The sequence below is a fragment of the Neoarius graeffei genome, chromosome 9 (assembly GCF_027579695.1).
Source record: "Neoarius graeffei isolate fNeoGra1 chromosome 9, fNeoGra1.pri, whole genome shotgun sequence".
Lineage (NCBI taxonomy): Eukaryota > Metazoa > Chordata > Actinopteri > Siluriformes > Ariidae > Neoarius > Neoarius graeffei.
In genome coordinates this window covers 34000190-34024794 of record NC_083577.1, presented here as the reverse complement: position 1 = coordinate 34024794, position 24605 = coordinate 34000190, and the positions used below count along the sequence as shown (strand labels likewise).

General features: G+C 41.4%; 1 pseudogene; it reads right to left on the bottom strand.

Moving 5' to 3' along the window:
* Positions 1–11232: 11232 nt before the first annotated feature.
* On the bottom strand, positions 11233–23564 carry LOC132892150 (E3 ubiquitin-protein ligase TRIM39-like; annotated as a pseudogene).
* Positions 23565–24605: the final 1041 nt, after the last annotated feature.

Genomic DNA, 24605 nt, shown 5'->3' with positions numbered 1-24605 from the left:
TGTGAGGTGCATGGTTATGAAGAACTGAAGACAACTCAACTTTTCTTTGCATGAATAGCTTCACAGGAAACGAAAGCTTAATTTACCCTTGTGACGGCCTCCTATGCTAGGGCCTGGCTGTGTGCTGTTTCCTGTTCCTCTCTGTCTCCCTGTTTTTTGCAGGTCTGATTGACAGGTGTTCTGAGTAATGGGGTGCACCTGCCTGATTGGGTGTACCTGAGGAGATAGCATGTCATAAAATGGCTGCTGCAGGTTCCCGTTTCTCTCTCTCCTTGTCTTCCCGACACCATGTCTTTTGTTTGTGTTGGCTTTGGCCTTGTTTTTGTCTTTTAGTTTTGCACCTTACAACATCCTGCACTCAACAATTCACAATCATCCAACAACAAACATACTGATACCACTGACTTTATATACATAAAGTAGACATTTGTGTTATTTTGGGTTAAATAAATTGTTATTTTCAAATGTTTGCACATCTCCCCCGTCTTTTGTCTTGGCCAACGAGCCGGGTCATGACAAATTGGGGGCTCGTCTGTTCTAGCCTGTCTAACAAATTGGGAGCTTGTAACCCGTGTTATAATAATTCGAAATTTGTGAATGGCGTGGTAATGTGTGAATGAATTGACGTCATCGCTGTTTAGTGAGAAGCATGCAGCCTTGAGTGGTTAGGTTTTGCTGTGCGACAGGGGAGATTCGGTAAGTTTCTCGGTTCTTGGTTTGTTAATTTAATTATAGTGGTGCCGGGTAGTAGTGTTAATTTTTGTGTAGACTTTTTTGTGTTTTGTGAGTGCAATCCCCTGATAGGCAAAGCGGTGTAATCCCTTTGGGTTCGTCAGGTTTGTTTTTTTGGTAGTGTTGCAGTAAACATGGTTGGAGCATTGCTCAGGGGCACAGCCGTAGCTGCAAAGGGAGATTGTAATATTGTCACCTTTTTGCGCTGTCGGTATCTAGTGCATAAATACCCACCATATTGGAACTGCATGAAGACTAGGTTGAGTTGATTGATAGGTAAGTTTGGTCTGTAGTTACAGTTAGAGGGGAGGTGCGCTCACTAGTGTCGTCTGCACCTGATTTGAGAGAGCTTGAGTCAATATTATTATTTATTCTCGTTTGGTTAAGATGGCCAAAATTGCCGAATTTATTAAGTCTCCATTGGAGAACTTACTGAACACACTTACAAAAGAGCAGCTGCTGAAAATAGCAGAGAACTACAATATTGAGATCTCGGATAAACGCCTTAAAGTGCCATTCCACCATTGGATGTATTCTTTGGCATAAAATACAATATATTTTATGACAACATGACTAGACAGAGAAATCTTTTAGCTTCAAAATGATATATCAAACATAATTTTTTGACAACGACAAGTATATTAATTTTGCAACCAAAGTCACCTACCCTTTTAATTTCCGCGCGGTAGTGAAACGTGATGTCATCAGCAGGTTCCCCTTCTTGTGTACCACGTCACGTGTGACGTGGCACAGATTATCAGCAATGGCGGATAGAACGCGATTTCCACTTGTCGATTGCTGTGCCGATATTCACCATCGACCGTCTCCTTTGGGCATCACTTGCTATTTTCCTTCGCTTCTTTTCCGAAGCTGACAATCGCGTTCTATCTGCCATTGCTGATAATCTGTGCCATGTCACACGTGACATGGTACACAAGAAAGGGAACCTGCCGATGACATCACGTTTCACTACCGCGCGGAAATTAAAAGGGTAGGTGACTTTGGTCGCAAAATTAATATACTTGTCGTTGTCAAAAAATTATGTTTGATATATCATTTTGAAGCTAAAAGATTTCTCTGTCTAGTCATGTTGTCATAAAATATATTGTATTTCATGCCAGAAAAATACATCCAATGGTGGAATGGCACTTTAAAGACAATGTAAAAGCCATCCTTGAGGCTAATCTGCAGGAGATGAAAATTCTTGGGCCGAGCCAGGAACAACCAGTTGGCTCAGTTGTTACTACTGGGTTGTCTCTGCCAGTTTTGACATCCAGTAATTTAACATTCGAGCAACAAAAAGAACTTATGATGTTGCAGTTACAGCATGATAAGGTTAAGTATGAAGCTGAGCTTGGGAAGCAGTTGGAGGTTGAGAAGATACGCCAACAGACTGAACAAGCGAGGTTGTCTCTGCAGCAGTGCAAGCTGGATCTAATACGTAGTGGCAAATTGGGTGTTGATGATTCTGATGACCTGGAAGGCCTGTCACCGGTGCCTGCTGATTGTTTTGATATTTTGGGCAATTTGAGATTGTTGCCTAAATTTAGCGAGAGGGAGCCTGAGACGTTTTTTTCTTTGTTTGAGCGCGTTGCAGACACACGTAAGTGACCAGAGTCAGCCCGTGCACTGATGTTACAGTGTGCGTTAATGGTAACACGCGCTATGTCACAAATTATTTTCAAAACAGAACCACCAAAAAACCTTATTGATTATGTTAATGGATTCAGACATAGACTGTATGTGGCTGCGAAACTGGCAAAGAAAAATCTGTCATCTGCACAGGGTAAAATGAAAACATTGTTTGACCACCGTGCTGAGCGCCATGTGTTTAGTGAGGGAGACCAGGTATTGGCCTTATTGCCTATTGTCAGCTCGCCCTTCCAGGCTAAGTACACTGGCCCGCACAAAGTCTTGAAAAGAGTGTCTGAGCTAAATTATATCATAGCTACCCCTGATTGCAGAAAGGCAACTCAGCTTTATCATGTAAATTTGTTGAAGCCCTATTACTGTCGTGTGTCTGGTCTTTCTGAAGTGAAGTCTTCTCCAGAAGATGTTTTTCTGGCATGTCCTGTGGCGAGAGTGTCTGTTGTCTCTGCCCCGCAGGTTGTGGCATCTGAATTGGAGGATGGGTTGCCTTGTCCTGATTCCGCTGTATTACAAGGTTGTTTGAAAAATTCAGAAATGTTGCGTAAGCTGGATGTTTTGTTGGCCCACTTGTTGGCATCTGAACAGACTGATTTGGCTGAATTAATTGGAGAGTTCGCCTGTTTGTTCAGCGACGTCCCTACGCAAACACACATTATTGAGCATGACATTGATGTGGGTGATGCCACGCCGGTCAGACAGCGGTTTTACCGTGTTAGTTCTGACAAGCACAAGTATTTGGATGATGAAATAAAGTACATGTTGGAACATGGGATTGCAGTGCCATCCTCATCCAGTTGGGCTTTGCCCTGTCTTACAGTTCCTAAATCTGATAACACACTGAGGTTTTGTACTGATTACCGCAAGGTAAACGCATTAACAAAACCTGATGCTTTCCCGTTGCCTCACATGGAGGATTGTGTCGATCAGGTGGGTTTTGCCAAGTACGTGAGTAAGTTTGATCTACTGAAGGAGTATTGGCAAGTCCCACTGACCCCGCAAGCATGGGAAATTTCATTGTTTATTACACCAGCTGGATTATATTCCTATAACGTTATGTCGTTCGGGTTGTGTAACGCACCGGCAACATTCCAGCGGCTTATGACCAACATACTGGGAGACCTAGAAGGCTGTACAGTGTACTTGGATGATGTAGTGGTGGTTTCTGATACTTGGTCTTCTCATCTGGAACGTATCCGGGCTCTGTTCTGTCACTTGGCTGAGGCGCGTCTCACCATCAACCTCGCAAAGTGTGAGTTTGCTAGGGCGACGGTGACATATCTAGGTCAGGTGGTCGGGCAGGGTATCATTCGTCCAGTTGAGGAAAAAGTTAAAGCCATTGCACAGTATGCAGTGCCTGTAACAAAAAAAAGAACTTATGCATTTTCTGGGGCTAGTGGGCTACTACAGATGTTTCTGCAGGAATTTTTCTGAGGTAGTTGCTCCACTGACTGACTTGTTAAAAGGCAAAGTTAGTTTTGTTTGGTCTTCTGTTTGCCAGCAGGCTTTTGACACTATAAAGACACTGTTGTGTGGAGCTCCTGTTCTAGCAGCACCACAGTTTGACCGGTCATTCTCCTTGCAGGTGGATGCCAGCCACGTTGGGGTGGGTGGTGTCCTCCTGCAAGCTGATGATTTGGGTGTGGAGAAACCAGTGAGCTTCTTTTCAAAGAAATTTAATTCTTACCAGCTGAATTATGCCACCATTGAAAAGGAAGCACTGGCCCTGTTGTGGGCGCTGAGGCATTTTGAGGTCTATGTGGGCTCTGGGGTTGTGCCTGTAGTGGTCTACACGGACCATAATCTTTTAACATTTCTCAATTTAATACAATGTCCTAATCAGAGACTGATGCATTGGTCGCTAATGCTGCAGTCATACTGGTTAGACATACTGTACATCAAGGGCTCTGAAAATGTGGTGGCGGACGCATTGTCCAGAGCTCCTTGTTAACTGTCTGATTCACTGTCATTTTGTCTGTTATGTTGCTTGTGTCCTTGTCCCTTCTCTTCTCCCTCTTAAATTGCTTCCCACTGGTACCAGGTTGCTGAGGTTGGGGTGTGGTGGCAAAGGTACTCAAACATGGTGGATGGTGGCGTCAGTGAGTGTCAGGTCAGTTTTGTGCTTAGTAGATGATAACACTGTTAGCTTATGTTAACAATATTGGTATATTTTCAAGGATAATTAAAGCCATCAAGTTTAACTGTTTAGTTGAACTGTAGTGAGGGGTGTTTCTGGTCTGGGGTGGAACCCCATTTTTAAGGAGGGGGGTGTGGCGGCCTCCTATGCTAGGGTCTGGCTGTGTGCTGTTTCCCGTTCCTCTCTGTCTTCCTGTTTTTTGCAGGTCTGATTGACAGGTGTTCTGAGTAATGGGGTGCACATGCCTGATTGGGTGTACCTGGCAATTGGGTGTACCTGAGGAGAGAGCACGTCATACAACCCCGATTCCAAAAAAGTTGGGACAAAGTACAAATTGTAAATAAAAACGGAATGCAATGATGTGGAAGTTTCAAAATTCCATATTTTATTCAGAATAGAACATAGATGACATATCAAATGTTTAAACTGAGAAAATGTATCATTTAAAGAGAAAAATTAGGTGATTTTAAATTTCATGACAACAACACATCTCGAAAAAGTTGGGACAAGGCCTTGTTTACCACTGTGAGACATCCCCTTTTCTCTTTACAACAGTCTGTAAACGTCTGGGGACTGAGGAGACAAGTTGCTCAAGTTTAGGGATAGGAATGTTCACCCATTCTTGTCTAATGTAGGATTCTAGTTGCTCAACTGTCTTAGGTCTTTTTTGTCGTATCTTCCGTTTTATGATGCACCAAATGTTTTCTATGGGTGAAAGATCTGGACTGCAGGCTGGCCAGTTCAGTACCCGGACCCTTCTTCTACACAGCCATGATGCTGTAATTGATGCAGTATGTGGTTTGGCATTGTCATGTTGGAAAATGCAAGGTCTTCCCTGAAAGAGACGTCATCTGGATGGGAGCATATGTTGCTCTAGAACCTGGATATACCTTTCAGCATTGATGGTGTCTTTCCAGATGTGTAAGTTGCCCATGCCACACGCACTAATGCAACCCCATACCATCAGAGATGCAGGCTTCTGAAGTGAGCGCTGATAACAACTTGGGTCGTCCTTCTCCTCTTTAGTCCAAATGACACGGAGTCCCTGATTTCCATAAAGAACTTCAAATTTTGATTCATCTGGCCACAGAACAGTTTTCCACTTTGCCACAGTCCATTTTAAATGAGACTTGGCCCAGAGAAGATGTCTGCGCTTCTGGATCATGTTTAGATACGGCTTCTTCTTTGAACTATAGAGTTTTAGCTGGCAACGGCGGATGGCATGGTGAATTGTGTTCACAGATAATGTTCTCTGGAAATATTCCTGAGCCCATTTTGTGATTTCCAATACAGAAGCATGCCTGTATGTGATGCAGTGCCATCTAAGGGCCCGAAGATCATGGGCACCCAGTATGGTTTTCTGGCCTTGACCCTTACGCACAGAGATTCTTCCAGATTCTCTGAATCTTTTGATATTATGCACTGTAGATGATGATATGTTCAAACTCTTTGCAATTTTACAGTCGAACTCCTTTCTGATATTGCGCCACTATTTGTCGGCACAGAATTAGGGGGATTGGTGATCCTCTTCCCATCTTTACTTCTGAGAGCCGCTGCCACTCCAAGATGCTCTTTTTATACCCAGTCATGTTAATGACCTATTGCCAATTGACCTAATGAGTTGCAGTTTGGTCCTCCAGCTGTTCCTTTTTTGTACCTTTAACTTTTCCAGCATCTTTTTGCCCCTGTCCCAACTTTTTTGAGATGTGTTGCTGTCATGAAATTTAAAATGAGCCAATATTTGGCATGAAATTTCAAAATGTCTCACTTTCAACATTTGATATTTTGTCTATGTTCTATTGTGAATACAACATCAGTTTTTGAGATTTGTAAATTATTGCATTCCGTTTATATTTACAATTTGTACTTTGTTCCAATTTTATTGGAATCGGGTTGTAAATGTTTCCCTTTAAACCACTCCAGTGTAGCTTTAGCAGTATGTTTAGGGTCATTGTCCTGCTGGAACGTGAGCCTTCATCCCAGTCTCAAACCTCTGGCTAACTCAAACAGGTTTTCCTCTGGAATTGCCCTGTATTTAGTGCCATCCATCTTTCCTTCAGTTCTGACCAGCTTTCCTGTTGCTGCAGATGAAAAATATCCCCATAGCATGATGCTGCCACCACCATGCTTCACTGTAGGAATGGTGTTCTCAGGGTGTTGGGTTTGCGCCACACATGGCATTTCCCATGATGGCCAAAAAGTTCAATTTTAGTCTCATTTGACCAGAGAATCTTTTTCCATGTGTTTGGAGAGTCTGCCACATGCTGTTGGGCAAACTCCAAATGTGTTTTCTTAAGCAATGACTTTTTTTCTGTCCACTCTTCCATAAAGCCCAGCTCTGTGGAGTGTACGGCTTAAAGTGGTCCTATGGACAGATACTCCCATCTTCGTTGTGGGCCTTTGCAGCTCCTTCAGTGTTAACTTTGGTGTCTTTGTTGCACCTCTGATTAATGTCCTCCTTGCCCGGTCTGTGAGTTTTGGTGGGCAGCCTTCTCTTGTCAGGTTTGTAGTGGTGCCATTTTCTTTCCATTTTGCTATACTGGATTTAATGGCGCTCCGTGGGATATTCAAAGTATGGGATATTCTTTATAACCCAACCTTGAGCCATACTTCTTCACAACTTTGTTTCTGACCTGTTTGGAGGCTCCTTGGTTTTCATGTTGCTTGCTTAGTAGTGTTGCAGAGTCAGGGTCCTTCCAGAACAGGTTGATTTATACAGACATTATGTGACAGATCATGTGACATTTTGATTGCACACAGGTGGAGCTTAATAAACTAATTATGTGACTTATGAAGTGAATTGATTGGACCAGCTCTTATTTAGGGGTTTCATACAAAAGGGGGTGAATAGCTATGCACACTCCAGATTTCTGTTTGTTTTTTTTCCATCTTAATTGTTTGTGTCACAATAAAAAAAATAATAATAAAAAATGTTCACCTTTAAAGTTGTACGCATACTGTGTAAATCAAATGGTGCTAACCCCTCAAAAATCCATTTTAATTCCAACTTGTAATGCAACAAAACAGGACAAACACCAAGGGGGATGAATACTTTTGCAAGACACTGTAACTGTCCACTAACATTTCAACTGTTAAATGTTTCACAGATTACAGATGTATTTATTTGTGCATGTTTTAATTGTCCAATTATGCAGATTAACAATGTTTAATATCAGTATGAATAAAGTAATTTTATTTCACTCAGAATTGATTTGAACTTGTGAATCATCACCTAATGCAGGATTAACATACAAATCCATCTGATCTTTGCAAAACCATAAACTGCTGGCGGAAGGAAATTTACAGCTTGAACTCTGCTCCACTGCACAGTTTCACTCACTCACACACACACACAACTAAAACATTTCATCCAAGATTAACAGCATACAGTGCCTTGAAAAAGTATTCATACCCCTTGAACGTTTTCACATTTTTCCACCTTACAACCACGAACTTAAAAGTTTTTTATTGAGATTTTATGTGATAGACCAACACAGAGTAGCACATAATTGTGAAGTGAAACAAAAATGATAAATGGTCTTCAAAACTTTAAACAAATAAAAATCTGAAAAATGTGGTGTGCATTAGTATTCAGCCCCCTGGACTCTGATACCTCTAAATACAATCCAGTGCAATCAATTGCCTTCAGAAGTCATCTAATTAGTAACTAATTATTAGTTAATAGAGTCCTACTGTGTGTAATTTACTCTCAGCATAAATACACTTGTTCTGTGAAGGCCTCAGTAGTTTGTTAGAGAACACTGAAGAACAAACAGCATCATGAAGACCAAAGAACTCACCAGACAGGTCAGGGATAAAGTTCTGGAGAAGTTTAAAGCAGGGTTAGGTTCTAAAAAAATATCCCAAGCTCTGAACAACTCAAGAAGCACTGTTCAATCCATCATTCAAAAATGGAAAAAAGTATGGCACAACTGCAAACCTACCAAGATATGGCTGTCCACCTAAACTGACAGAGTGAGCAAGGAGAGCACTGGTCAGAGAAGCAGCCAAGAGGCCCATGATCACTCTGGAGGAGCTGCAGAAATCCACAGCTCAGGTGGGAGAATCTGTGCACAGGACAACTATAAGTCGTACACTCCACAAATCTGGCCTTTTTGGAAGAGTGGCAAGAAGAAAACCATTGTTGAAAGACAGGCATAAGAAGTCCCATTTGCAGTTTGACAGAAGCCATGTAGGGGACACAGCAAACATGTGGAAGAAGGTGCTTTGGTCAGATGAGACCAAAGTTGAACTTTTTGGCCTAAATGCAAAGCGCTATGTGTGGCGGAAAACTAACACTGCTCATCACCCTGCACACACCATCCCCACTGTGAAACATGGTGGTGGCAGCATCATGCTATGGGGATGCTTTTCTTCAGCAGGGACAGGGAAGCTGGTCAGAGTTGATGGGAAGATGGATGGAGCTAAATACAAGGCAATCCTGGAAGAAAACCTGTTGGAGGCTGCAAAAGACTTGAGACTGGGAAGGAGATTCACCTTCCAGCAAGACAATGACCCTAAACATACAGCCAGAGCTACAATGGAATGGTTTAGATCAAAGAATATTCATGTGTTAGAATGGCCCAGTCAAAGTCCAGACCTAAATCCCATTGAGCATCTGTAGCAAGACTTGAAAATTGCTGTTCACAGACGCTCTCCATCCAATCTGACTGAGTTTGAGCTATTTTGCAAAGAAGAATGGGCAAAAATTTCAGTGTCTAGATGTGCAAAGCTGGTAGAGACATACCACAAAAGACTTGCAGCTGTAATTGCAGCAAAAGGTGGCTCTACAAAGTATTGGCGCAGGGGGGTTGAATACTAATGCACATCACATTTTTCAGATTGTTATTTGTTTAAAATTTTGAAGACCATTTATCATTTTCGTTTCACTTCACAATTATGTGCTACTCTGTGTTGGTCTATCACATAAAATCTCAATAAAAAACTTTTAAGTTCGTGGTTGTAAGGTGGAAAAATGTGAAAAAGTTCAAGGGGTATGAACACTTTTTCAAGGCACTGTAGCACTAACAAGTACAAATACAGTAGAGACATGAGCTTTCAAATTCTCAGTTTATTTAAATTATTTAAAATACATCAATAAAAATAGTCTTTCCAGCTCATTCGACATGTAAACATCCATCCATCCGTTATCTGTAGCCACTTATCCTGTGCAGGGTCGCAGGCAAGCTGGAGCCTATCCCAGCTGACTATGGGCGAGAGGCGGGGTACACCCTGGACAAGTTGCCAGGTCATTGCAGGGCTGACACATAGAGACAGACATGTAAACATACTGTTGTGATTTTAATTAAATATTATGCCATTATTTTGAGTGAATACCTTGTTATTTCAAGAGACTATGTATTTAACTTACCTATGTATTTAACTTATTATTTTGACTTTGACATTCAAAGTAAATTATGATAATATATTGAGATAATATATATTTTTATTTGAATTAATTCATTATTTCAAGATATTCTGTAAATATTTTGAGTTGAGTCACTTAAAAAAATCACAATGTGTATTTCAGGGTTTCCAAAAGGGGGAAAAAAGACCGACACAAAGAACATTTAATCTTTTAATCTGCAATATTTCATGAATGAACTAGAATAATACAATATCAGCTCTAACAGAGCTGGGGTGGGTTTCCTGATAACATTGCATTTAGGTCTAAAGAGCAAGTTTAAAGACACTCTTAAACAATGAACATTGTCTCTGTATGTGGTTTTCCTAAACACACTTGTAAGAAGGAGTCTTAAGAGCAACTTTGCTAAGAACTGCTTGGGCCTCAGTAGTCGCTAAAGGCATTAGTAGTGTAGTTGCTGAAGGCAGTAGTTGCTAAATCCAGTCGATGAGGTCACATGGCACTCGTTTTTAACCAAACACCAACGAAATATAAAGTGCTTAATGTTACTGTATTGTATCATCGTTAAGCATTACATATATAATGTGGTAGTTAATAATTGGAAATATTTTACATTTTTGGACAACAAAATTTTTTACTACAAGCGTGGTTTTTTTTTAAATGAACAAATGTTCACATGAAAGAATGAGCAAATAATAAGCTAAATAATTAAGTAAATGTGTTCCCTGAGCCTGCTCATTTCACTGTTACCCAATCATGCAGTCAGGATTATTTCAATTGTGATCCACAATGCCAAGTTGGCAATGTTTTCCTTTCACACACACATATATTTGACATGTGTCAGTGACTGTTTGAGATCATACTTTATCTATTTAACCTCCTTCGGTACAGACAGATCAAAATCTAGCTATTACACACACACACACACACACACACACACACACACACACACACACACACACACACAATGTTAGAGGTGCAGAAATGTGTCTCATTTATGACACTAAATGAGAATTACTTGCCTAATGGAGTTAAATTTGATTAAAATGTGGCAATATCAATGCAACATTATGATATCAGTATGTAATTCCATAAAATATTGAAATATATTCAGAATGATTTACATACATTTATTTAATAATTAACTCAATGTACTTGCAATGTACAAGAAAAATAATTTAACACCGGCAGCAGATTAAACACCAGTTTCCGCTCAACCCTTGACGGTGCATGTGCATTCTGTGTTTTTGACTGCTAGGAGATGTTCTTTGTTGTGAAAGAGTGATCCAGACCCATCAAAAATTAAGAGCGAACTAAAGTACTACTTTGGCTACTGTGACTACAATGTTGTTCAGGTAAACCATGTTAGCTTAATGATGGAACTTAAGAGGTAATTAAAGATCCTCTTAGCCTTAAGAGGCTTTCGGGAAACCCACACCTGATTCACTCTTACAGAGACCTGAAGTGGGAGGAGCTTTAGAGGAGATTCTTCACAACCAACATGTAGGAGTGGCAGTAATTTATCAGTAAATGTGTGCATGACAGTGTGTAAGTGTGTGTTAGTGAGAGGGTTGGAGAATGACAGACTTCCTCTGTCCCAGTCCAGCTGCACTCTGATCCTCTGGAGTTTCTGTGCTACTGAGAGGAGAGTCTCTGGATGTGGTGTAGAACCCATGAAATATTTACCATCACAATACCTGACATACCAGATTCCACTTCTGGACATTACATCTCCCTTCTTCTGAGCAGATTCTGTCAACATACCCACAGTCCAGTCTGTACAGTCTCCAACTTCAACATCCCAGCAGTGTATCCCTGAGTTAAAACCCTCAGAGCCCAGGACACAGCAATTTTCATCACCAAATCTCTCCGGATTATCAGGAAGCTTCTGTTCCTCATCAGTGAGTCTCACACTGGTCAGATCATCAGATACAAGGAGATCAGGATGAACAGTATTGGGGTCCAGAGTTACAGGTGCTGAAAACATGAACACACGAACACCTTTTCACATTTTGTTTTGATGAAGCTAATCAAACTTAATCATTACATTAGCATGGAACTTGCTAAAATTTGCCTAAGCCAAAGGAATGATAACTGTAATTACAATCCCCAAAAAGCTGGGACACCGTGTAAACTGTAAATAAAAACAGAATGTGATAATTTACAAATCATAGTAACCCTATATTTCATTGAAAATAGTACAAAGACAACACGGCGGCATGGTGGTGTAGTGGTTAGCGCTGTCGCCTCACAGCAAGAAGGTCCTGGGTTCAAGCCCTGGGGCCGGCGAGGGCCTTTCTGTGTGGAGTTTGCATGTTTTCCCCGTGTCCGCGTGGGTTTCCTCCGGGTGCTCCGGTTTCCCCCACAGTCCAAAGACATGCAGGTTAGGTTAACTGGTGACTCTAAATTGACCGTAGGTGTGAATGTGAGTGTGAATGGTTGTCTGTGTCTATGTGTCAGCCCTGTGATGACCTGGCGACTTGTCCAGGGTGTACCCCGCCTTTCGCACATAGTCAGTTGGGATAGGCTCCAGCTTGCCTGCGACCCTGTAGAAGGATAAAGCGGCTAGAGATAATGAGATGAATGAGACAAAGACAACACATCAAATGTTGAAACTGTGATTTTTTTTTTTTTTGCTCATTTTGAATTTGATGTCAGCAACACATTTCAAAAAAGTTGGGACAGGGGGATGTTTACCACTGTGTTGCATCACCTCTACTTTTAACAACACTCTGTAAACATTTGGGAACTGAGGAGACCAACTGCTGTAGTGCTGAAAGAGAAATGTTGTCCCATTCTTGCCTGATATACAATTTCAGTTGCTCAACAGTTCGGGGTTTCCTTTGTCATATTTTGCATTTCATAATGCACCGAATGTTTTAAATGGGAGACAGGTCTGGACTGCAGGCAGGCCAGTTTAGCACCCAGAGTCTTTTACTATGGAGCCATGCAGTTTTAATATTTGCAGAAAGCAATTTGGTATTGTCTTGCTGAAAGAAGGAAGGCCTTCCTTGAAAAAGACTTTGTCTGGATGGCAGCATATTGCTCTAAAACATGTATATATCATTCAGCATTAATGATGCCTTCCCAGATGTACAAGCTACCCATGTCATGTGCACTAATGCACCCTCATACCATCACAGATGCTGGCTTTTGAAATGTGCACTGATAAGTCGGATGGTCCCTCTCCTCTTTAGCCTGGAGGACGTGGTGTCCATGATTTCTAAAAAGAATTTCTATTTTTGATCTGTCAGACCTCAGGACAATTTTCCATTTCGCCTCAGTCCATCATAAAAGACGTCGGGGCCAGAGAAGGTGGTGGTGTTTCTGGATATTGTTTATATATTATTATTATGCTGTAACTCAATATAGATATTGTCTATATATTATATAGATATTGTTCTGGGTTCAAGCCCAGTGGCCGGCGGGGGCCTTTCTGTGTGGAGTTTGCATGTTCTCCCCGTGTCTCCGTGGGTTTCCTCCAGGTGCTCCGGTTTCCCCCACAGTCCAAAGACATGCAGTTAGGTTAATATGGGATGGCCTTGGGCTGAGGTGCCCTTGAGCGAGGCACCTAACTCCCAACTGCTCCCCGGGCGCTGTTAGCATGGCTGCCCACTGCTCTGGGTATGTGTGTGTGCTTATTGCTCACGTGTGTGTGCATGTGTGTGTTCACTGCTTCAGATGGGTTAAATGCAGAGAGGAATTTCACAAGTGTGTGTGATGAATAAAGTTGTGCTTTCTTTCTTTCTTTCTTTCTTTCTTTCTTTCTTTCTTTCTTTCTTTCTTTCTTTCTTTCTTTCTTTCTTTCTTTTCTTGCTTATGGTTTTAACTTGCATTTGTGGATGCAGTAATGAACCGTTTTCACAGATGATGGTTTTCTGAAGTGTTCCTGAGCCCATACAGTGACTTCCACTACAGACACGTGCCTGCTTATAATGCAGTGTCTCCTGAGGGCCTGAAGATCACAGGCATCCAATGTCAGTTTTCAGCCTTGTCTCTTGCATACGGAGATTTCTCCAGATTCTCTGAATCTTTTAATGATATTATGTACCATACATGATGTGATCCCCAAATTCTTTGCAATTTTACATTGAGGAGCGTTATTCTTAAATTGTTGCACTGTTTACACATGCAGTCTTTCACAGAGCAGTGAACCCCTCCACATCTTTACTTCTGAGAGACTCCGCCTCTCTGGGATGCTCTTTTTATAACCAATCATCTTACTGACCTGTTGCCAATTAATTTCACAACTTTTCCAGTCTTTTGTTGCCCCGTCCCAACTTTTCTGAAATGTGTTGCTGACATCAAATTCAAAATGAGCAAATATTTTTCAAAAAATAAAATAAGATAAAATAAAATTACTGTTTCAACACTTGATAAGTTGTTTTTGTACTATTTTCAATTAAATATAAGGTTTCCATGATTTGCAAAGCTTCACATTCTGATCTTATTTATGTTTTACAGTGTCCCAACTTTTTTAGAATTGGGGTTAAACATGAATAAGTTAATATCATGCCTTGTGTCTTTTTCTCTGTGTGTTTAAATTACAAATGTAAGCAATCTTTATAAAAGGCTGTAACTCAAAAACTTTTATAAGCTGCTGAAACACTCAATTTCTACATTGAGTCCCTCTGCTCGCACTTCAAACACTGAAAAGTCTGACGGCAATAGAAGCTTTTCAAAATAAAATTTCCCTTAAATTACATGAGTGCAACATGAAATGTGAACATGCCACAGTAAAGGCCAAATTATGGTTATTAACAAAGGAAAAAAAAACAGACAACAAAAATAGAAACACACACACACACACTACTTAAGTGCCTTACTGTATTGGACAATGTCCTTCATCTTCTCCCAGATTCTGAACTGCAGGTTGGCCAGATGTTTTGCCACATGGATCAGTGCTCCTGAAAGCGCCTCTGGATGCTGCAGTGTGCTCTGGGCTCTGCAAAAACATTCAGGAGTCAGTGTTGCTGTGGGTTTGGATTCAGAAACACAGAGAATGAGAGAGACAGGAAGCACATCACTCACCTTTTCACTGTGTCCTTGTAGTTCTGTAAAATAAAGCAAATATCAGTGGATATCATTTACACTTTTACACCATGGAAGTGTAACGTTTCTGATGATGGAAAGTTGTTTTACTTTCTCACAGTATAAATACTGAATAAATGATCCTCACTTGTAGCAATAAGACGTCTTCAGCTCTCATCTTCTCTTCTACGGCTCTGATTGTGTTTGAAAGAGATGATATGTCTCTGCTCAGCTTCTCAATCTTCTCCATCATCATGACTCTTCTGCTCCTCTTCCTCTCTCAGTGCAGTGATTCTGACTGCCTCTTCATCTCGTAGAAACTGGTGAAGCTTCTCAAATTCCTTCTTAATCTGACAGTCTGTGCATTGGGCCTGAATCTGAAGTGAAGAGGAAATCAAATGAAACATAACTGAATGAGCAATGATGCAAAATATAATTAATAGAGTGCATCAAACCCCACAAGGTGTGAAAATTAAACTGTCCCTATTCTAATTATGTACCATTGACCAAAATAAAATGCCTTGAAAAATATTTCTTAAATCTATATATTTCTAGGGGGTCCACCTCAAGCTTGATGATGATGATGATGATGATTATTATTATTATTATTATTATTATTATTATTATTTTGCTGTCACTATTACATGCCATTATGAAGATATGTTTTCATCCATTTATTATTATTATTATTATTATTATTATTATTATTATTATTTTACTGACTTGTTAAATCTGTTAAAAACCTGTTTAGAATTGCGGATTTGGAATTTTCTTTTTAGGCTTTTTTTTTTAAAGAATTTATTTGCCACATGTACATTAGAGCACAATGAAATTCTTTCTGCATTGAACCCATCTGAAGCAGTGAACACACACATCCCCAGTGTTTGGGGAGCAATTGGGGGTTAGGCGCTCAAGGGCACTTCAGCCATGGATGTAGAGGAAAGTGCTGTTCATTCACTACCCCTACCCACACATTTTCCTGCTGGTTCAGGGAATCAAACTTTTTGGTCCCAAGGCTGCTTCTCTAACCTTTAGGCCATGGCTTCCCTCATGGCTTTCTAGTGGTAGTTCACTTGAAATGATGGCAGCTCTATGATGAGATCATAGCTTTAATCCACTTAAATATGAACGGTTTTAATCTCGATATAGTCTATTAAATTCACTGTTATGGGTAACATTATACGTTTTCTGTAATTTTCTGCATATAAACCTAAACATGGAAATAAGGTGTATGTATTTACATCATTCATGAAATTATTCACTGTCCAGATGGAGCACATGAACCATTATTGAATTGCCCAATTTTTTGTCAGTAGGCTGAATATGGTAAGGTAAAGGAACAAATTTAGTCTGTGGACAGAAACATATTCAAAACTTTCATTTTTGAGTAGAGAAATGATACTGTACATGCTAATAATTATAATATCAAACCCTTGCTATTGATTCTAACCTTTATATGTTCTGCAGTCTGACTCCAGTTCAGTTTACAGTCTTTAAAGACCTTTAGTTTCTCCTGTAGGGGCTTCAGGGCAGTTTTGAGCTCCTCCTGAAATAAATTAACACACTGCATGGATACTCTGTGTTCTGGATTTTAGTGAATTCATATAAACTAAATTAATTACAAAGTAATTGTCATAATTATGAACAACGGCATTTGTTAACATGTGACCCATGAGTTCATATGTACATTTTATTAGTGTGCTTGCAAAAGCACACTATTGTTCTTCTTAAGTTTTATTTTTAGTATTATTATTCCGTTTCACCCGTTTTTTGGATCCACTACTGCTCCTAGGGCTTTCGAGATAGAGACACTGTTCCAACGCTGAAACGTAGGGCCCGATCTGGAATGGCGTGCTTGTTAAAATGGTTGCACTACCCCTTGTCGTTCGTTCGGTATTCCCATTTTTTGGCAAAATTCCGTGCCATTTTGAATGGGTCGAACTTTGGAGTGATGATGTCATAAGGAGCTCCTCCACTCTAGACGTTAGAGTGGGAGCAGCAGGAAAAAAAAAAATTAAAACTGTGATTTTACAGCCAAAATCCATGTTTTAAACCCAGTAAAACCTCTGAATTAAATTGAAAAACATATAAAAGGGTGGAGAGGAGATTTCACTGCATGAAGCGCAGTGAAATCTCCCTTCAAAATGATGTGAAAGAGACTTTGAGCCAGAGGAGTGAGAGCTGTTGACCAAAACCATTTAAAGGGGAACAGAGGGCAATATATGGAGTAAATATAACAATAAAACACACATTAACGAACCTTATTCAAGACTTACAAAAGTTTTTTGTTCTAAGGTTGGAAAGTTATAGTGTTTTGAAAGTAGCTCGAGCAAACTATTTCCGCAGTTTGAACAGCCCGCCATGATATTAATTTTATCCAATCAGAATGCACGTTCATTTTCTCTGCGTAACACTCATGACGTATGTATGTGCCCAGTTGTGTTGGCTCATTGAGGTTGGGAATAGCACGTATGAATCGGAAAGTAGGATGAATTGTAAGTGATCGGCTACACAATGCCACAGTGTGTTGCTTTCGGGTGTAATAACAGGACCGATGGAAAGCATAATGATCCTCCAGACATATCTTTTCACTCGTTTCCGCTGAAAAACACCAAACGAGTTCGAGCTTTCTTCTCTTCTTTCATCATCACCGGAGTCGAGAGTACCTCTCCTAGGTTCAAACTGGTACCCTTCTAAGCCATAGCCTGCTTGCAGTGTGTCTTGCGGGATCTCTTCGTATGATTCGACAGAGCTGTCGCTTTCACTTGATGCGCCCGACGCCATGATTACACGCTTCTCTCCTAGTGCAGTGGGTAGGGCTGACGTCACGGTCTTTTAAAAATGGCGACTCTTGTGCCGTTTAGCGTACCGACTATTATATTTACAATTACCAAGATATTTCGTTGTTTTCTAGTATATAAATTTGATAGAATACTTAAGAATACGTTACTTTGTCACATCAGCAACTGTATATATTATATTTGGTACCCCTTTAAAACAAGGATTTCAGAGCGCGAAGTGCTTTGAAATCCTTCTTTTAAACCATGACACTGTGTGACAATGTGTCTTGGCGGGGATAGTGATTGGGTGACAGAGAGATGTAGAGAAAGAGAGAGAGAGAGAGAGAGGCAGAGGATGTGGCTTCATTTGAGCAAGCACACTCCAGCAGTTTCTGCAGAGGAAATGCAATCTAGTTTACCTTACAGTCTGTTACTGCCTCATCAATGGGGCACAGTTTGTGGTTGGTGTGTTTTCCTGAATCTTGACACACCACACACACCGGCTGTTGATCATCCAGACAGAAGAGTTTGAGTTTCTTATTGTGCAAACGGCAGACTGCTTCAGACCCTGATGAAGATATCAGACTACTCTCAAAGAAAATCTCACACAGGGTCTTTAAGGCCAGATTTATGGGAGGATACTCCACAAACGACTGCCTCATACAAAGAGGACATTCTCTGGATCCTTTGGTCTCCCAGAACTGCTGCAAACACACTTTACACACACTGTGACTGCAGTGCAGAACAACAGGATCCTTGAAGATTTCCCGGCACACAGGACAGGAGAAATCCTCCTCTGAAAACATAGAAGCTATTTTGTTTCCTTCTTCCAATACAGTTCAGACCACCTTCTGGTGTTCCAAATGCAGTTTCACTGTCAGAATCAGATTTAGAATCAGAATTGGCCACATCTGCACACATCCACGCCTCAAACTTTCACTCACACACATTCGAGCTCTGAGCAGAGTGCACCTTAAGGACTACTTACATGCACCTGTTCCCTATTAGAGTGCAATCAGCACACACTTATAAGGATGCTGAAATCTAATAAACTTTCTGAAGTATTGCGTTCAGTATGTCTTGACCAAGCCTTTTGTTAATATTGTTATTCGGTTCTCGGCTTTTATGGCTACTGCTTCATATAGAGGCTGTAGCCTGTAGCCACTATGTCATTGTGTTGTAAGAATGTGAGTATGAGTGTAACAATAGCACACTGTGCATGCACATACAGGTATTCCTATTAAAATGACCAGTGAGTGTATACAATTCGGTTCACCATTCGAAATAAATGGAATAGACTAAAGAAATCGCTTTCAGACATGTTAATGCTTATTACCGAAGGAAAGTGCATTCCTATTTTAAAATATACTACAGGTTGTCCCCCTTTCCTTGCCTTCTTCGGCCAGTGGTCCCATGCGTGATGTAGATGTGGCGCAATTCCAAGTTGTTATAGGAAGTTGTCGAAAAGCGTATGGAGACCACTGAGCTCTAGCGCTGGGTCTTTTCTGGGAAATAAGAGGGTTTTTTTTAAAAGATTTTATTACATTTTAGAAAAATATACAAGGCAACATAGAGACAAGAAGACAATACATAACATATTACAATGCTTCGGGGTATAGGCAGAGAAAGAAAAAAAAAACCAAAACAACCCCCCCCCCAAAAAAAAAGCTTTAACTGCATTCCTAAGAGGTCACAAAGGATACATATAATAAAACAGTTTTCATGGCTTTAGCGTTCATGGAGTGTTTAATACTATCAATAGATTCAGAGTTTGGGTCATGGCGACAGCCTGTGTATGTCAGCCTCTGTTCAGAGGTTTCAGTTTCAAAAACTGTAAGAAGTAAGATTAGAATAATATAAAGTACAGATACTTGGCATATTTTACTTCTGTGATTTTTAAATTGTTCATTTTTGGATTACACTTCATTTTTGTGGCTATTGCCTCGTCGAGTAAATATATATGCTATATTTACTGTATGGACATGGTATCAGGAAACAGTTTTATTTATAAGCAGTAGCCACATACCCATACGGTACCTATTTTTTTAATTTTGGATTGCTTTTGCCTTTGCCTCATCTAGTCTGGTTGTGCCTCGCTTGACCTTTCCCTGCCTATGGTGTTTGTTCCTGACTAACGTTTAGGAGTTGTATGCCTGATTGTTTTTCTGTTTAAGAAAGTCTTCCTGCCAAGGCCATAGCCAGGATTTTTCAAATATCGAGGTCATCAATGGCTGACCCAACTGACCCCCCCCCCCAATCCAGTTCAGGAATAGACACCATAATTTCTACAAACTTCTCAATATTTTTTTTGAGCTCTGAAAGAAAAAGTAATCATCCACCCACCAAAAGTACTTCATGGTGAATCATCAAACTTAGATTGCCACTGAACAAAGTAACTGTAGTTACCATCTTCTTCATTGTCTTTCCAAGTGCTCCACAATGCAATATTTCCCTTTCCCAGATTTATGTCTAGGATTGATAACAAATCCTTATGGTTGGTCTCAACTTTGTCTGAATGTCTTACTGATAGAATGCATATATTTCCTTTGTCCTTTTGTTACATTTAGGAAATTTTCTGCAAGCTCTGAAGTTATGTGTTCTGGAGTGTTTCCATGATTTGAGATTATTCCCCTTTTCTTACCAACAGCATTCTTCCAGTCCCAAAATTCTTCCCTCTGGAATGTGATGTTTGAACCTTTCTGTTTACTGAACAATATGCATACACAACAATATGCTGCTTCATCAGACAGAGAGTACCATAGCCAGGAATATTATTTTCCCACTTCAAATTATCTCAAAAGCCTTTTTCCAAATTGGCTATGGGGATATTTATACTGGTCCCTCATCCATCTGTTTTAGAGAATGCTCTGCTTCTCCTCATCAGAATGGTGACTTGCATTTATAATTTGCAGGTTCATAGACAACAGAGCATGTGCCAGGACCTTCTGACTGCATCACTTCTTGACTCTCACTCACTTAGGAAGGCCTTTCCCTGTTATCTCCCTCTCTTTTCCTGACTCTCACTTCACCTGCCTGATTCTTTCTCCTGTCTCCTCTGTTGAATTTTTAAAATGACAACAGTCTAAATAACTGATCTACAATTGATATTATTTAACAATAGGTTATGTTAGGGTAATGCTTGGTAATGAAAAGGATAATCTATCCATCACAACATTAACTATCCATCCAATCTAACATTGGACAATGTAGGTTAGCTGCATCTCCATTGAATTTCAACATAAAATTGTCTGTGTAGGTTAACATCTCATTGTAGCCCTACTGTATCTATAGCCAGCTGTGGGCTACTTAACCATTACTTTCACACCTTCCCTCCTTCTCTTTGCCTGCTCAACTTATGTTAGCGTTCCAACTCCGAACATTAATTTTGTTTGTTGCAGCCTTTTACTGATTTTTATTCAGGTGTATGAAGATCACATCAGGCAGAAATTAACATGCCATCAGGTTAATTTATTTTGGACAATGGATTTGTGGGTATTGAAGTTTATGTGAGCTGTGTGAGCCTCTACATTGCATATGTTCATTAGTTTAGGCATCTGGTCTATAAATAGAACACACTCCGCTTCTGCAACTTCCAACTAACATTACTGTGCTCTCATTTGGAAAAGTCAGATGTATCTGCAGCTACATGTTATGTGACACTGTATTAAAGCAGGGATAATTGTCTTGTCAGCTCTACTTTCATTTAATATGAAATGAAAATGAAACGAAACCTGAAGAAAAAATTACAGAAGACATGACCTCAGTGTAGTCAGCTGGGATAGGCTCCAGCTTGCCTGTGATCCTGTAGGACAGGATAAACAGTTACAGATAATGGATGGATGGATGGATGGATGGATGGATGGATGGATGGATGACCTCAGTGTCATGCTTCCTGCGCCTATATCCATCTACCGCCACTTTGCTGACAGAATTGAGTTTATTGCCAAGTACACTCTCACTGAGGAATTTGCTTGGTGTTTGGTGCATGAGCAATTAAGAGAAAAAATAGAAAAGAGACAAAAGTAGAAACATAAATAGAATAAAAATACGTAGAAATCTAAAATGTACAATTTAAAAAAGAAATACACATATTTAAAGCATATATGCAATGGATTCTTTAAATGTCCAAGCTGGACAGTGTGTGCTGGAATGTGCAATAAAAGGTCACAGCCATAAAGATGGCATGACCTGAAATGTGAAACAGTAGTCCAGAGAGGAAGTGTGATGTGATGCATTGGGAGTGTGTGTGAGTTCAGAGTCAGTGGGGGGCTCTGACCTTTTTGATGAGGCCAACTGCAGTGGGGAAAAAGCTGGCCTTATGGTGTGAGGTTTTGGTTCTAATGGACCACAACCTCCTACCAGAGGGGAGTGTCTCAAAAAGTTTGTGTCTGGAGTGCAAGGAATCGACCACAATCCTTTCTGCCCTCCTCAGGGTCCTGGACTCATACAAGTCTTGAAGAGATGGTATATTGCAGTTGATCATTCTCTTGGCAGAGCGAATGATACACTGCAGTCTATCCTTATCCTTGGCAGTGGCAGCAGCATACCAGACAGTGATGGAGGAGGTGAGGATGGACTCAGTGATGGTGGTGTAAAAGTGCACCATCACTGTCTTTGGCAGATTGAACTACTTCAGCTGTCTTAGGAAGTACATCCTCTGCTGTGGTTTCTTGGTGAGAGTTCTCCATAGCATACTCTGATGCACACAAAAGGACACATCATCAGTGTTGTTTCCTTGAGTCATTGGGTGTTTTGGGTCTTACAACAGACACCCTCTTCGAGGTGACCTGACCAAGGCTGATCAGACCTCAGCCTGTATCCTAGTGGCATTCTTCTGCCCCCACTACTCCCCCATCTTCAACCAGAACCATCTGGATGCTCTCTCTATTGCCTCCATGTTGTTACCATTGGCTCTTCTGCTGGCACCAGTTACGCCCAGGGTTCCGTAAGCCTTATGCAGGGAGTGACCAGCAAATCCCCTACAGCCCACCTCCACTGGCATACATCTGGTCCGCCACCCATTCCTCCAACAATCCTCCATCAGCTCCTGGTATCTTGCCCTCTTCCTTTCTTGAGCCTCCTCCATCCTCTCTTCCCAGGGTACCATCAGCTCCAGCAGTATCAGCTGCTTTGTGACCTCTGAGACTAAAATGATGTCGGGTCTCAATGTGAACTGGGTGATGTATGGTGAAATTTTCAGCTGCCTCTCCAGGTCAATCATCATACTCCAGTCTGGGGCTGTGGAGAGCAAACCTACAGAGCAATCTTTTGGTGTTCTCTTTGGCACCTGTCCCTCCTTAACAAAGTGGATGCCCTTGGCTGCAGCATGGGTGTATCTGCTATCTTTGAGCCTCTTGCTGATTGCCTCAGTGATGGACTTGAGGACCTGGTCATGTCTCCAGCAATACTGGCCATTACTCAGTGCCTTGGAGCAGCTGCTCAGGATGTGCTCATGGATTCCTGTCTTAGAATACAAGGAGCATGCAGGTGTTTCTATTTTGCCCCATGTGAACAGGTTGGATGTGCTCAGAAGGATGCCATAGACACCCTGAATCAAGAATTTGATTCTTTGGGGGTTCCACTTCCAGATATCCTTCCAGATGACACTCCACTCCATTCCCTGTTCCCACTTCATCCAGGCACCTTGTTTCCACATGACTACTGCTCTGCTGGTTTGTTCTTCCTCCACTGAAGCTCACACCTCCTTCTGCACCTGCTTCCACCTCTCCATCCCACTAGCAGAGTCGTATGAGGACTTTGGTAGGCTCCCAAGTCCGGCTCTGCCCTGCACCACACTCCCAAGGATGGCCTTGTGCTTCAGCCGATTTTCTGCCTGCTGAACTGCCTCTGCTGCCCTCCACTTCCTCCCCATCCTCACTTTAATCCCTGTTCCAGACACTGCGGTGTTTCTGGACTCTGCCTACTGCAGGTGTTCCTGTGTACGTGCCACAATTAATTCCTCCCTGACCGAGCTGAACAGGAGCCTGAGCTTGTTGCTGTTCCCATATAGTGCAATGCTGCTCAGGTTGCGTGGCAGACCCAGCCTGGGGCACTACAAATATACCACCTCAACCTACCAAAACATTGGAATGAGGGGGGTTCCCATGGCATTGGCATTGGTAGTTCCAGAGAGGGCAGAGCTGGGGCCGGAGGTAAAAATGAAAGTTAACACTTGAGCCACTCCAGTCCCCTGTGGAAACTACTTCTTGCCAGCCCAACTCATGGTGGTTGCCAGGTTGCAAGTGGAGTTTTCTGACATATTCTAGCCCCTTCCCAGCCACACTCACCTCATAGAGTACCACACTGAGACGCCCCCAGGGATGGTGGTGCGGAGCCGCCCATACCACTTGCCTGAACACAAGAAAGCTATGGTTCGGGACAAACCCAAAGCCATGCTCAAAATGGGAATAATCAAGGAATCCCACAGTGAGTGTAGCAGCCCAGTGATCCTGGTTTCCAAGATTGACAGGTCAGTCCAGTTCAGTGTGGACTATAGAAAAGTTACCATGGTGTCTAAATTCAACGCATACCCAATGACATGCATTGATGAGTTACTCGATTGATCAGGTGCTGCTTGCTTTTATTCGACACTGGATTTGACAAAGGGATATTGGTAGATCCCCTTGACTCCTCTATCATGAGGAAAAAATGGCCTTTTCCACACCATTTGGCTGACACCAATTCGTCACCCTTCCTTTCGGGTTATTTGGCACTCCCGCAACATCCCAGCAGCTCATGGACAAAATCCTCTGTCCGCATGTCGGCTATGCTGCCACCTACCTAGACGACATCATCGTATATAGCAATGATTGGCCATGACACCTAAAACACCTCAGGGCTGTCCTGGAGTTGCTGAGGCATGCGGGCCTCACAGCTAACCCAAAAAAGTGTGCGATTGGGTGGGTGGAAGCAT